General features: G+C 40.6%; 1 long non-coding RNA gene across 1 annotated transcript; it reads right to left on the bottom strand.

The window, feature by feature from the left end:
* Window positions 1-697: 697 nt before the first annotated feature.
* LOC118400801 (uncharacterized) lies at window positions 698-15,670 on the bottom strand. Its single transcript, XR_008076288.1, has 3 exons — window positions 15,585-15,670; window positions 3,198-3,276; window positions 698-810 (listed from the first exon to the last, which is right to left on the bottom strand). It is a non-coding gene; the product is annotated as an uncharacterized LOC118400801 (long non-coding RNA).
* Between the last annotated feature and the right edge of the window lie 687 nt (window positions 15,671-16,357).

The following is a 16,357-nucleotide window of genomic DNA, read 5'->3' as shown; positions in this document are numbered from 1 at the left end:
ATCATACCAGCGGCAAGTCTCTCATCATTACAGACAAAACAAACTTGTTGATGTTATAAGACCGAGCCCCTTCAAGGTTGGGCGGACATACATTCCTCATCTCAATATGCACGTAAACAACCAGGAAACAATTGAAAAGGAGAGACTAATTACTCTTTGACTTCTTGAGACAGGAATGTGAAATATTCCTCTCTTTAAAAAAAACGCATGAAAGAGGAGATACAGAAACGTCTGCAGGCTGATTTAATTTCAACCACATACAGGAGGCTTGTTCAAACAGAACTGAAATAGCTAATTAAGAGGCATCATCAGAAGTCAGAATCTCTTTATTAGCAAGTGTCCCTTTCCTACGCATGCCTTTCCCAACACAGTTCTCACTAGTTGGTATTCAGACTTCCCTTATGCAGGTGCGTAAAGGGTTTGCATGCGTGGTTCCCTTGCTCACGCTGAATACATTTAATTAAACCGCTTCCACTTGCTGACCAACAGATTTTTTCCTGAGAATTTTCCTTCAATAGAGTTTCAGTACATACAGAACTAGTCAAAAGTTTGGACACACCTACTCATTCCAGGGTTTTTCTTTATGTTTACTGTTTTCTACATTGTAGAGTTATCAGGAATCAAGGTAAGACCCAAGTGCAGACTGTGTGAAGTAAATATGTTTATTGTAACAACAGGTGCAGGCAAACGACAGGCAGAGGTCGGTAATCCAGAGTAGTGACCAAGGCACAGGACGGCAGGCAGGGTCAGGGACACGCAGGGTGGTCAGGTGAGCGGGTACAAGGACCAGGAGGATGAGAAAAAGAGAGACTGGAGAAAAACAGGAGCAGAGACAAAACGCTGGTTGACTTGAATAAACAAGACGAACTGGCACAGACAGACAGAAAACACAGGTATAAATACCCAGGGTATAAGTGGGGAAGATGGGCAACATCTGGAGGGGGTGGAGACAAGCACAAGGACAGGTGAAACAGATCAGGGCGTGACAAGAGTAATAGTGAAGACATCAAAACCATGAAATAACACATTTGGAATCATGTAGTAACCAAAACAGTGTTAAATATTTTATACTTGAGATTCTTCAAAGTAACCACCCTTTGCCTTGATGACAGCTTTGCACACTCTAGGCATTCTCTCAACCAGCTTCATGAGGTAGTCACATGAAATTCAATTAAATTAACAGGTGTGCCTTGTTAAAAGTTAATTTGAGGAATTGATTTCCTTCTTAACGAGTTTGAGCCAATCAGTTGTGTTGTGACAAGGTAGGGGTAGTATACAGAAGATAGCCCTATTTGGGGCGACAGATAGCCTAGTGGTTAGAGCGTTGGGCCAGTAACCAAAAGGATGCTGGATTGAATCCCCAAGCTGACATGGTAAACATCTGTCGTTCTGCCCCTAAACAAGGCAGTTAACCCACTGTTCCCCGGTAGGCCGTCATTGTAAATAAGCATTTGTTCTCAACAAACTTGCCTAGTTCAATTTAAATGTACACATTTTTGGGGTAAAAGAACAAGTCCATATTATGGCGAGAACAGCTCCAATAAAGCATTACTTCAAGACATGAAGGTCAGTCAATACAGAACATTTTGAACTTTGAAAGTTTCTTCAAGTGCAGTCGCAAAAACCATCAAGAGCAATGATGAAACTGTCTCATGAGGACCGCCACAGGAAAGGAAGACCCAGAGTTACCTCTGCTGCAGAGGATAAGTTCATTAGAGTTACAAGCCTCAGAAATTGCAGCCCAATTATAAGCTTTACAGACACATCTCAAGTAACAGACACATCTCAACGTCAACTTTTCAGAGGAGACTGCTAGAATCAGGCCTTCGTGTGTGGGAACTCCTTCTGCCTTGGCAGCAGCTAATGGGGATCCATAGTAAATACAAATACAAATGTGTGTACAGTAGAATGCCTTCAACCTCAGGACAGCCTCTGCACATAACTGTGCATCATAGGGAACAGGAACAACAACTTGCTGGAACAGAGTCCAGATGAGCACCTTACTTTCTCTCAATCCTGTGCAAAACATACTAATTTGTACCAGCATGTAGTAGCCATGTGGCCCATGTGGTTGTTGTTCTGTTGTGCCCTCCACCACCTTCACGTCACTGGCTTTCCCATTGAAGACATCATCCAGAGAATCACAGCCCTTCCCCATGACAGGACACTTGATCTCCAACAGCTCCTTGGAGTTCAGCACTCCATCAGGGCATGCTGATGGCCATGGCTCTTCAGCACTGACAACAGTGCCTCTGTGGTTCACAGAGTATCCACAGTTTTCCAGCCACTGGGAGGCCATCTGCTCATTATCTTTCCCGTAGCGTGAGTCTGCATTCCCTGGGGAACCTGGGGTACAGATGCTCCTTGAGAAACTTACCAGGGTTGGTGGATTCCCTGACAGGGACCTTCTTGGTTGAGCTTGCAGTAACTCAAAGCTTCCTTGAGTCATGCCACAACTGTGATAGAATGTTTATTACAAAAATACATTCTGAGAAAATCCCATTATTAACAATTGTATGACTGTGTGATCAACTTAATCAAAACACATGTAAGTTTCATCATAAACGTACCTTGCTATTGTTCCCAATGAGATGAGACCACTTATACTTACCATACTTTAGGCATTACCCCCAACCACAAGGATATTTTACAAACCTTATTCACCCAGAAAAACGAGAACACTAACGAAATACTTGTGATGCTGACATGTTTAACTACATTTTATACCCTACTCACCTGGACTCCATAAACCTATTTTGCTTCAACATCATGAGATTTGACAGGATACTTACAGATTCCCCACATTAATACAGTAGTTATTTTGATCCACAAATACATGTTATTAACATAACGAAACAAATCATGACATTCTCAAGTCAGCTTTCATCCAACAAAACGTTTGGTATAACTGCTATGTTAAGCCTGACTATTTTAACATCCTGTGTCTAGATAAGGCAATATTGCACACTTACAACGAAAAAAAAAAGGAACAAAGAAAATAGGTTTTAAACATAAATTACAAGACCAAGTAATGGAGAAATTGATCATAGATATAATCTGAGAACCTGTATCATAACGTTAGCCTATGGGTTATAGTAACTGTCAACACAACACATGTAGGTTGCTTGTATGCTGTCATCGCTTATGTTAAAGAATGTTACACATAGAAATACAAGTGACTTTGCTTATTAGCCGACCTTCCACAAAATTGAGGCTGCATGACTGCATGATTGTCCAAGGCCAGCGATGCAAGCGTATCCAGCCGTCTCTACTGATCTGTAAAAAAAAAAAAAAAGTATTTTTTACCAGGAAAAGCCCATTGAGACCAAGAGTCTCTTTTTCAAGTGGGACCTAGCCAAGAAGGCAGCAACAATCAATACATTACAGAATTAAAACATACAACACAATACAATACAACAACATGATCCAGCCTAAAAAAAATAATATTTTAAATTCATTCAGTGGCACTAACATATCGAGATGATGCACTGCAGTACTTAATGCAGCTGGTGGCCACACCAGATACTGACTATTACTTTTGATTTTGACCCCCCCCTTTGTTCAGGGACACATTATTCCATTTCTGTTAGTCACAGGTCTGTGGAACTTGTTCAGTTTATGTCTCAGTTGTTGAATCTTATGCTCATACAAATATTTACACAGTAAATCTGCAGAAAATAAACGCAGTTGACAGTGAGAGGACGTTTCTTTTTTTTCCTGAGTTTAGATTATTCCATGCCTCTGGTGCACAAGAATAGAAGGCAGTCTTGCCTAATACTGTGAATGTCCTGGGGACTTTAAGTTGCAACCACCTAGCAGACCGGGTATGGTAACTGCTGGTGGTGAAGGAGACCAGACTACAGAAGTAAAGAGGGAGTTTACCCAAAAGGGCTTTGTAGATGAACACATACAAATGTATATTTCTGCGCATATAAAGTTAGGTACAATCTACCATTTGGTACAATGTGCAATGGTGGGTGAGTGACTTGGCATTTGTAATAAAGCGCAAGGATAAATTATAAACAGATTCCAGTCTCTGTAAAACGTAGGAGGTTGCATTCATATACAACAAGCCACCATAATCAATTACAGAGAGAAAAGTTGCCTGAACAAGCTTATTTGGAGCCAGAAGTGGCAAGCAAGCCTTATTACAAAAATAAAAACCCAATTTCAATTTATGCTTCCTCACAAGATTATCCATAACTTTAAAGGACAACTTGTCATCCAACCATATACCTAGGTATTTTTAGGATGACACTTTTTCAATGGATAAGCCAACAGATGAGTCAATGCTAACTTTCTCTGGCAGAGTTCGAGCTCTGGTAAAGGTCAGGAATTGAGCTTTTTTTTGTCATTCCCTGACCGTAGATTGCTTTGTATGATTCTATTTTTAGTTTGGTCAGGGTGTGATGTGGGTGGGTATTCTATGTTGTAGGTCTAGGTTTTCTTTTTCTATGTGTTTGGCCTGGTATGGTTCTCATTCAGAGGCAGCTGACTATCGTTGTCTCTGATTGAGAGCCATACTTAGGTATCCTGTTTTCCCATTTTGAGTTGTGGGTGATTCTTTTCTGGTTAGTGTTTGTTGCACCTGTCAGAACAGTTCGTTTATCGTTTTGTTGGATTTGTTCGTGTATTCATTCTTCATTAACAGTATTATGGATACGTACCATGCTGCACTTTGGTCCTCTTCTCCCGACGACATTTGTTACATTTTTGTACATTCAAGACCAGTTTGAGACCATAAAGGGAGGCCTGCAGTGACTGAAAAGCAGTCTGGAGCTCTTCTGCATATAACTTTGCTGGTAACTTTTCTGGTTGCATCCCATTTCCCAAATAATTCATACAAATTGAGAACAACACAGGAGCTAAAATGGAACCCTGAGGCACACCTCCATTCATCTCAAGAAAGCTAGACTTGTCAATATATACATATTGTGTTCTGTCAGAAAGATAGTTCCTAAACCAATTTACTGCCCCTTCACTGAGAAGAATGTTACTGAGTTTAGCTAGCAACAATGAATGGTCAACTGAATCAAATGTTTTTGATAAATCCACAAAGAGGGCAGCACAATGTTGCTTTTTATCAAGTGCATTTATGATGTCATTTGCCGCTGCCATAGCTGCAGTTGTGGTGATGTGCCCCGATCTAAAGCCAGACTGAACCCCGCTCAGTACGTTCTATTCAATTAAGACGTTTTTTAACTGTGAGTTCACTAGGGATTCATAGACTTTGGCCAGGATAGGGAGTTTAGAGATGCGACCATAGTTATTAGCATCTGAGGGATCTCCTCCCTTTAGCAGCGGGATGACATAAGCTGATTTCCAAATGCTGCGTATGGAATTGGTCAAGTGCCCGACTTGAAATTGTGAGCCACAGTAATAATTAAGTAATACCAGCTGCTACCTTTAAGAGGTAGGGATCCAGGTTGTCTGGACCTGCAGACTTGTTAGTGTCTATTGCCTTTAGTGCATTATAGACCTCAGCATAAGAAACAGGCTCAAAGTTCAAATGGTTCACATGAGGGCCTATATTATAGTTTACTGTAACAGAGCTTACATTAGAGGCCTGGGCCCCACCATTATCAAAAACTGCACCAGCTGTTGTTAGAAAACCCTACAATATCGGCTTTATCCTTCACTTCATTAGAATCCATCATTAAATGGTCAGGAAGGTCAGAGGACACATTAGAAACTGACCGTAATTTGATTAGATTCCAGAATTTGGTAAGGTTTTTTAGGTTCTCTGCGACTGCATTTGGGATAAGATGACGCCGAAGATGATGGCTGACTTTTTACATGCTCCGAACCAACTGTGCTATTTTTTTATTTTTTTTGCATTGTTTGTAATTATTATTCTTTTTTTTTTAAACTATGTTTATTAAGTTTTACAGACACAAGACCAAGACAACACAAAGCAATATAAATAATATACTCAACTAGAAAAAATACAGATAATACATTAAAAAAAAGAATTAGCTTTAAAGATACCATACTTTAGACAAGTTAAACACACCAGGCAGAAGGCTACAAAGGTTAAAGGGCAATCTATAGTACAGGGACAGAGCAAACACCTCACCATTGTTCCTGTAAACAGACAAGGGATAGGGGTGGAGATATGCAACCACTCACAGACAGTCATGGCCACAGACCGACCATCCACTGGACCAAAAATAAAAAGTTTACAATGCTTTCAAATAACAAAAAAATAATAATAATCATTTTATGTAGGTGTGAACAAAATTTAAAAATAAAAATAAAAAACTGGGAAAAACAAGCTCACATTTTAGTCTCTGACCGGGCAAGATGAACAAGGCATCCGTTGGTCACAATCAATAAGCACATCAACCTTAATGCCACCCCAGAAAAAAACACAAAGAAATGCTCTTCCAACCCTTAAGTCACAATGGGGTCAAATACAGACTTATTTTGGTTTCAATATGAATGCCATCAGAGGATGGACTGTTTAAAGTAAGACCGGAATGGAGCCCAAGCTTCATTAAACAGTTTGGGGTTCCCACGTGTATTGAATGTCAGTTTTTCTAGTTTCAGAGAGCACAACACATCCCTCACCCAATATTTATAAGATGGGGGAGCTGCCATCTTCCAGTTCTGTAGTATTAGCCGTCTAGCTAAAAGAGTTGTATAAGCAACAGTGTCCGACTGGATTCTTGACAGGGGGGTACCTATGGGCAGTACTCCAAAAAGGGCTGTAGACGGATCTATAACAGTGTCATATATATCAGAGAAACATTTAAATATTAATTCCCAGAAACCTGACAGTTTATGACAGCCCCAAAATATATGCAACAGTGTGGCTGGTTCCATTTTACATCTGACACAGGTAGGATCAGAATCAGAGAATATTCTTCCAAGTTTGGAGATAGTGGAAAAAGTGGGATTGGGGGAGGTTGAATTTTTCCTGTAGCTGAGCAAAAGAGGCGAATGTATCATCAAAGAATAATTGGGCTAGTGAGGAGAGGCCTAGTGAGTGCCAGATGGCAAAAGCCACATCATTCAAAGATGGAGGAAATAAAATGTTCTGATTGATTGGGCCTGATAGAGAAAAGCCTCAAAGGCTAAAGGCTAAACAGAACTGATTCCAAATTTCAAGAGACTGCTTTACAATTGGGTTGACACACCTTTTGCCTAGGGACACTGGGAGAGATGAGCACAACACAGAAGAAAGTGCATCAGGTTTACATGATTCAGACTCCATCTGGACCCAGAGTGGTCTAGGGCCAGTAGGATCAGTCTGCAGCCAGTACAGAGGGGCTCTGAAACTGAAGCTCAATAGTATGTCTGAAAATGTGGTAGAGCTAAACCCGACAAATGCCTTAGGCTTCTGTAAATGTTTTCTACCAATCCGTGGTACCTTGCCATCCCAAATAAAATACATGAAAGGTTTGATCCAGTGAATAAAAAAAAGATTTTGGAATAAAAATGGGTAAACATTGAAATAAATCTAAAAATTTGGGCAACACATTCATTTTAATGACATTAATCATTCCAATAAGAGAAAGAGGTAGCGAATTCCAAAAAGTCAAAGATTGTTTCAGACTCTCTGCTAGAGCAACAAAGTTTTCCTGAAACAAATTTGAATATTTCCTTGTCACTTTAACTCCCAAGTAGGTGAATTGATCACGGACAATCCTAAACTGAGATTTGGATTGATCCAAACTTTTTAAGAACAGATAAGGCACGTGGCAATGAGGTATCAGGGTTAGAGATAAACAAAAGGAGGTCGTCAGCATATAGCGAGACGCCTAATATTGAAAAACAAATGCCTATATATAGTTTCTAGGAATAAGGTGATTTCAGAATAAATTAAATTGACAAACTCCTTATCTGAGAGTAAAATGGGGTTAAGACGCCATTGATAACACATAGGAGGTCGCTGGGGAAACTCTAGTTCAATAACTAATGGTGAATGGTCCGAAATAACAATACTCTCATAAGTAGACCGCCGAAGGATAGGCAGAAGTTTTTTGTCCAAAAAGAAGTAGTCAATCCGGGAGTACGTTTGATAAACATGAGAATAAAAGGAATACTGTCTATCTGTATTGTGTAGGAAACGCCAAGCCTCAAACATAGCATATTTCTGAAGAAAAGATTGAATAACTAGGGCACATTTAGATGGGCCTGTAGTTCTTTGTGAGGACTTGTCAAGAACTGTGGACATTTTACAGTTGAAATCCCTCCCTAAAATCAATAAATGAGAATCTAAATTGAGTATAGCAGATAAAAAGGAAGAAATTCAACTTCTGTCATCCCAATTGGGAGCATAAACACTAGCCAAAACAAGAGGGGTAGAAAACAGTTTACCGGTTACTATGACGTATCGTCCCTTAGGATCAGCAATAACCTCAGAAGCTACAAAGGGAGTAGATTTATCAACCAAAATGGCAGCACCTCTTTATATACTTTGAAAGTTAGAGTGGAACACTTGTCCCTACGCATCCTAAAATGCTCACCAGTCCTCAAGGCCTCTTACCATCCCAGGGCTTTGGGCGCAGCGACCGGTGGGCACGATCAATCAGGGGCTTCTCATCTAAGGCAAGAACATCCTTCAGCAGCCAAGAAACTAAATCCGTGGCGCGAGGCATTTCCGTTGACTATGGGACCAATACAAGTCTCAAGTTATTGTGGTGAGAGAATCCCTCTAAACTCACACAGCTCTCCTTCACCTTTTTCAAATCCCCAGCTAGGCGTTTCACGTCAGCCTCCAGGGATGTAGTTAAATCGGAGACATTAGTAGCGGAGGTCTCCAGTGCTGCAATCGTTGTAGTGTGCGACACTGTTGTTGTTTTGAGTGATGCGATTGCTGGCCCCATCTCGTTCCGCAGGATGGTTAGATCTGCTTTTAAAGTATCAGAAACCTTCTGTATTCGGGCCTCAATTGTAGCAACTACCTCCATTTTCATTTCAACTATCTCAGAGCGTAGTAGTTTGATGGCCTCTAATGTTCATTTCAGCTCCACCAGGCCAAGCGGCCTGAGTCCCTCAGACTCAGGAGAGGGCGGTGATGAGAGTGGGTCTTGTAGGCTCGGGTTTTCTCAAAGCCATGTTTTTTGCATTATGTTTCGTCGATATACTGACACTTTGACATGCTGACACTTTGAAAGCAAAGTAGGCTTGGTATTTACGGATAGGGATCATCAAACTAATATATACGGTTCTGCTGCAAAATTCACATAAACTTTAAGAATAACGCGGGAGCAAACGGAAAACATGTCAGTCGCACATGGCATCCCTCCAAAACCCCTGTAACTTAATTTTTTAAACTTATTTTGTAAATAATGTTGCTGCTACCATCTCTTATGACTGAAAATAATAACTTAACTGCACAATAACTGCACATCAGAATAGCGATTACTCACCACGAACTGGAAGAAGCTTTTTCCTTTAATGAGTCTGACGAGAAGGATATACTGCTTTCCCGGGAACAAGCCCAAATCCCCGTTGTTTGCGTGAAGAAAAGACGGAGGAAAAGAGGGCGCAGATCAGGTTGCCTTCTGAGAATCCGTAGGCAAGCGAGTAAACTCCCACTGCCATCCATTCTACTTGCTAACATGCAATCATTGGAAAATTCAATTGATGACCTATGATTATGATTGTCCTACCAACGGGACATCTAAAACGGTAATATCTTATGTTTCACCGAGTCGTGGCTGAACTACAACACAGATAATAGAGAGCTGGCGGGATTTCCATGCACCGGCAGAACAAAAAAAAAGCTAAGTCTGGTAAGACGAGAGGTGGGGGTGTGTGTCTTTTTGTCAATAACATCTGGTGCGCAATATCAAATATTAAAGAAGTCTCGAGGTATCGCTCACCTGTGGTGGGGTACTTTTTGATAAGCTGTAGACCACACTATCTACCAAGAGAGTTCTTATCTATATTATTCACAGCCGTCTATTTACCACCACAGACTGATGCCTGCAGTAAGAATGCACTTAACCAACTCTATAAGGCCATAAGCAAACAAGAAAACGTCATCCAGAAGCGGCACTCCTAGTGGCCAGGGACTTTAATCAGTGTTACCAATTTTTTTCCAGCATGCCACGTGCAAACAGAGGAAAAAACTCTAGACCACCTTTACTCAACACACAGAGATGCATACAAAGCCCTCACCCGCCCTCTATTTGGCAAATCTGACATAATTATATCCTCCTGATTCCTGCTTGCAAGCAAAAACTGAAGCAGGAAGTACCAGTGACTCGCTCAATACGGAAGTCGTAAATTGACGCGGATGCTACGCTACAGTTGTTTTGCTAGCACAGACTGGAATATGTTCCGGGATTCATCCAATGGCATTGAGGAGTATACCACCTCAGTCATCGGCTTCATCAATAAGTGCATCGATTACGTGCATCGATAAGTGACCGTGTGAACAATCGTCGCCAAAAGTATTGAGAATGACATAAATATTAATTTCCACAAAGTTTGCTGCTTCAGTGTCTTTAGATATTTTTGTCAGATGTTACTACCATCAGTCCTGTGTCATGCCAACAGTAAAGCGTCCTGAGACCATTCATGTGTGGGGTTGCTTCTCAGCCAAGGGAGTGGGCTCACTCATAATTTTGCCTGAGACCACAGCCATGAATAAAGAATTGCAAGAATTGGCTACCATCAGTCAGGATGTAGCCCAGAAGTTAATTGACAGCATGCCTGGGCGGATTGCAGAGGTCTTGAAAAAGAAGGGTCCACACTGCAAATATTGACTGTTTGCATCAACTTCATGTAATTGTCAATAAAAGCCTTTGACACTTGTAATTATACTTCAGTATTCCATAGTAACACCTGACAAAAATATCTAAAGACACTGAAGCAGCAAACTTTGTGAAAATTAATATTTGTGTAAATCTCAAACCTTTTGGCCACGACTGTAAATATGCCAACCAGAAGCCATGGATTACAGGCAACATCCGCATCGAGCTAAAGGCTAGAGCTGCCGCTTCCAAGGAGCGGGACACTAATCCGGATGCTTATAAGAAATACCATTATGCCCTCAGACGAACCATCACACAACCAAAGCGTCAATACAGAATTAAGATTGAATCCTACTACACCGGCTCTGACATTCGTCGGATGTGGCAGGGCTTGAAAACTATTACGGACTACAAAGGGAAGCCCAGATGCGAGCTGCCCAGTGACGCGAGCCTACCAGACGAGCTAAATACCCTTTATCCTCGCTTCAAGGAAAGCAACACTGAAGCATGCACGAGAGCACCAGCTGTTCTGGATGACTGTGTGATAACGCTCTCGGTAGCCGATGTGAGCAAGACCTTTAAACAGGTGAACATTCACAAAGTCGCGGGGCCAGACGGATTACCAGGACGTGTACTCAAAGCATGTGCTGACCAACTGGCAATTTTTTCTTAACTCTTCTTGAACTGCACTGATGGTTAAGGGCTTGTAACTAAGAATTACATGGTAAGGTCTACACTTGTTGTATTCGGCGCATGTGACAAATAAAAGTTTGATTTGATTTGATTATTAGCGCTCTGAAGGAGGCCCAGTCAACAGGAGCATTTGTATGTCTAGCTTGAACCCAAGAGACATTTCTCTTTCAAATGAACACAAATTTAAAACTTTTTTCCCCCCAGGCAGTGTCAACATTGGGAATCAGACTTACTCTGTCAATATGACTTCTCCCCATCTTAGCTACTACTGCATGACCATGACAGTTCACAATCTATGGTTACTCCAAGCAGTTTAGTCATCAATTTCCACATCAATACCAGATTTAGTTGAGATTTAGGGTTTAGTGAATGTTTTGTTCCAAATGCAGTGCTTTTAGTTTTAGAAATATTTATGGCTAACCTATTCCTTGCCACCCACTCTGAAACTAACTGCAGCTCTTTGAGTGTTGCAGTCATTTCATTCGCTGTAGTATCTGGCGTGTGTAGTGTTGAGTCATCCGCATACATAGACACTCTGGCTTTACTCAAAGTCAGTGGCATGTTGTTAGAAAAAAATTGAAAATAACAAGGGGCCTAAACAGCTACCCTGGGGAATTCCTGATTCTAACTGGATTATATTTGAGAGGCTTCCATTAAAGAACACCCTCTGTGTTATGTTAGACAAGTAACTAAATGATGGAGTGAGAGGAAGGAAGCATGTACAGAATAACATTTTTACAAAACATGCATCCTTTTTGCTAAAGTGAAACTTAAAAAAATGTGGCAAAGAAAATAATGTCCTGAATACAAAGCATTATGTTTGGGGCAAATCCAACACAACACATCACCAAGTACCACTTTCATATTTTCAAGCATGGTGGTGGCTGCATCATGTTATAGATATGCTTGTCATTGGCAAGGACTAGGGAGTTTTTTAGGATAGTTACAGTTTTGACTTAAATCGGCTTGAAAATATATGGCAAGACTTGAAAATGGCTGTCTAGCAATGATCACCAACCAACTTGACCGAGCTTGAATAATTAAAAACATAAAACAATTCAAATATTGTACAATCCAGTTGCGCAAAGCTCTTAGACTTACCCAGAAATACTCACAACTGTAATCACTGACAAAGGTGATTCTGACATGCATTGACTCAGGGGTGTGAATACTTATCCAAATTAAATATATATTTAATTTTCAATAAATATGAAAAAATGTCTAAAAACATGTAGATGGGAGGCTTTTACCCAACAACATGTGGAATAACAAAAGGGATATGAAAACTTTGTGAAGGTATTCCAGTTAAGTCTGACTGTGTCACGTCCTGACCTTAGTTCCTTTTGTATGTCTCTATTTTAGGTTGGTCAGGGCGTGAGTTGGGGTGGGCATTCTATGTTCTCTTCTTGTGTTTATATTTCTATGTGTTTGGCCTGGTATGGTTCCCAATCAGAGGCCCCTGTCAATCGTTGTCTCTGATTGAGAACCATACTTAGGTAACCTGTTTTCCCACTTTTGTTTGTGGGTGGTTATTTTCCGTTTCAGTGTTTGCACCATACGGGACTGTTTCGGTCTACATTTATTCTCGTTCTTTTGTATTTTGTATTTTGTGTTCAGTGTATTCTTCCACCAACCAAAATCGTTACAGACTGCCAAACAGAGCCAATTCGAGCCAAATAGTGCCACACAGAGCCAAATAGTGCCACACAGAGCCAAATAGTGCCACACAGAGCCAAATAGTGCCACATAGAGCCAAATAGTGCCACACAGAGCCAAATAGTGCCACACAGAGCCAAATAGTGCCACACAGAGCCAAATAGTGCCACACAAAGCCAAATAGTGCCACACAGAGACAAATAGTGCCACACAGAGCCAAATAGTGCCACACAGAGCCAAATAGTGCCACACAGAGCCAAACCGAGCCTAACCGAGCCAAATTGCCTATGCCGCTCGTTCATTGCTCATCCATATATTTAAATGTATATATTCTTATTCCATTCCTTTACTTAGATTTGTGTGTATTAGGTAGTTGTTGTGGAATTGTTAGATTTCATGTTAGATATTTAGGTATGAGTGGTTAGAGCGTTGGACCAGTAACCGAAAGGTTGCTAGGTCAAATCCCTGCGCTAACAATGTGAAAATCTGCTGGTCTGCTCCTGAACATGGTAGTTAACCCACTGTTCCGAGGCCGTCATTGTAAATAAGAATTTGTTCTAAACAGACTTGCCTAGTTACATTTTTTTAAATATTGCCGCACTGTCGGAAGTAGAAGCACAAGCATTTCGCTACATTCGCAATAACACCTGCTAAAAATGTGTATGTGACCAATAACATCTGCTAACCATGTGTATGTGACCAATAACATCTGCTAACCATGTGTATGTGACCAATAAAATGTGATTTGATTTGAACAGAGTGTCACGCCCTGGTCTTAGTATTTTGTGTTTTCTTTATTATTTTGGTCAGGTCAGGGTGTGACATGGGGTTAATTATGTGGTGTGTTTTGTCTTGGGGTTTTGTAGGTATTGGGATTGTGGTATAGTAGAGTTGTCTAGGTAAGTCTATGGTTGCCTGAAGTGGTTCTCAATCAGAGGCAGGTGTTTATCGTTGTCTCTGATTGGGAACCATATTTAGGCAGCCATATTCTTTGAGTGTTTCGTGGGTGATTGTTCCTGTCTCTGTGTTTGTTTGCGCCAGATAGGCTGTTTAGGTTTTCGCGGTACGTTTGTTGTTTTGTATTGTTTGTGTTTTCATCGTTATTAAAGATGTATACAAATAACCACGCTGCATTTTGGTCCGATCCCTGCTTACACCTCTTCAGAGGAAGAGGAGAAAGAAAACCGTTTACACAGAGCCAACTAATGCCAGACAGTGCTGTTTGCATTATAACACACAGTGCCAAGTGCACTTGGAAATCATCCTGTAATGGGATGAAAAGTATTTGGCCTGTCTTTGAAGCATGTTCTATCTAATCTCGTAGGCTTTGATAATGTCCGTAAAAGGACAAGAGACATTTGATGGAGGAATTCCTGCTGGGATGATGTGTTCACTTTATATTTCTGATGAAGTTTCTGAATCACCATTGAGACGGAAAAAAACACTACCTAACACTACACTACTAAGGTCGGCTCCACATCGCACATGATCCAAATCTGAAGAACTGGTGCTAGTGCATGTGAAACACATACATGTTTGACTCCAGGATTACATCGCAGGGACATCTCCATTTCAGGCCTTCTTCCTGAAAGCCACTGGATTGGGCTGTTTCCCATTGATAAATACAACACATACTCCACACACTGTGTCATTCTGCTATTAGACCTGACCACCTTTCTCATTCCTTCTGTTATAGACATGCAAATGTTCTTTGCCGTTTTCTGCTACAGTTAATAAGCCAAACAAATGGCATCGCCATCCACCACATACATATGAGCAGGTACATTTGAACACAATTCAATCTCAACCAGGATAATTCTGGGAAACAAAGTCAATTGTATTCCATCCTAAAACAGAAACCTCAGACCTTAACGTATATAGAATTAGGGCTATTGAGCCGAAGGTTATCTGCGTTAACATGATATCTGCTAGTATCCTTCAGTATCCCCACAGTATCCTGCAAGCAGAAACTCAATCTGGCAGCAGGACGAGCTGCATTTTACATGAATGACATCATCGGCACAGAGCCTGCCTTTGCAGATTTAAATATAGCCTATTTGAGATGCTTCAACTCCTCACGTAATCTTCCAGCCACTCATAAAACATATATGTAGATTCTACCACTGGGTCTGGATTCAGTGGAGCTTGTGTATACCCTATCTGTGTGGTTGCTTTGGCTGGCTCTTCCTCCCACGCAGTGTAGCACTGGGAACATTCCTCACAATGAACTTTTTCTCTTCCAGTTTAATACGTTTCTGGACAAGTCTGGGTGGGGAGGGATATGTTGTGTGTGTTTTTTCCCCCATCGCTTGTATGGCTCCTGGGTGAACCCCCTTTCAGCCCCCTGACCCAAACCCCCCACCATACTGCACTAATTGTAATTTTTACTCAGACATTTGGAACAACACAAATAAATAATAATGTAATTTAAAACTATATAAATATAAAAATATATACAAAAACAAGATTCATAAATATCAAAAATATTCAAGAAACAATATAGAAACAAAATCCCTTTTTACGTACTTTTCTCTCCTTGAACATAAGGCAACACATGTCCCAGCCAGCCATTCGTTTGGGGTGGAGATCACTGAAATGAAGGTGTGTCTACAGATACGCCGCATTCTGACGTGGACTTAATTCCCTCATAATTCCACCCCTCTACGCACGAGGAAACTATCAATAAGGTGGAACAAGATTAGCAACCTGTCGGTTTCAATTAGAACAACATCTAACATCTACTTTTCCCGATAGAAATAACAACATTCTCCAAATAACAACATTCTCCATGCACTGCAATTTACAAATGGATAAGAGGAACAACACAAATAAATAATAATATAATTTAAAACTATATAAATATAAAAATATATACAAAAACAAGATTCATAAATATCAAAAATATTCAAGAAACAATATAGAAACAAATTGTAGTATATAAATACAAATAGAAAAGAGAATTTAATTATTACCCTATTGCAAACAAAAAACACAAATAAAACTAAATTGCACAAATCCTATATGACAGAAATACACAAATAGAATAACACACTTGTAAAGAAGACAACCTGATTATTACACTATTGAATTTCAAGCAAGAAACACAAACTAAATTACACATCTAATTGCATTAGTACTGTACAAAGTTAGAGGTGCGCTATTTGATAGATTCCCCCGCTCCCCCTACCTCGGGCTTCCAGTGGGGAGACCTGAGGTCAACCTACCCCCGCCCCCTACCTCAGGATTCCAGTGGGGAGACCTGAGGTCAACCTACCCCCTCCCCTACCTCGGGCTTCCAG

This window comes from Oncorhynchus keta, chromosome 22 (assembly GCF_023373465.1).
Source record: "Oncorhynchus keta strain PuntledgeMale-10-30-2019 chromosome 22, Oket_V2, whole genome shotgun sequence".
Taxonomy (NCBI): domain Eukaryota; kingdom Metazoa; phylum Chordata; class Actinopteri; order Salmoniformes; family Salmonidae; genus Oncorhynchus; species Oncorhynchus keta.
The sequence above is the reverse complement of the archived record's forward strand: the minus strand, read 5'-3'. Positions and strand labels throughout refer to the sequence as shown.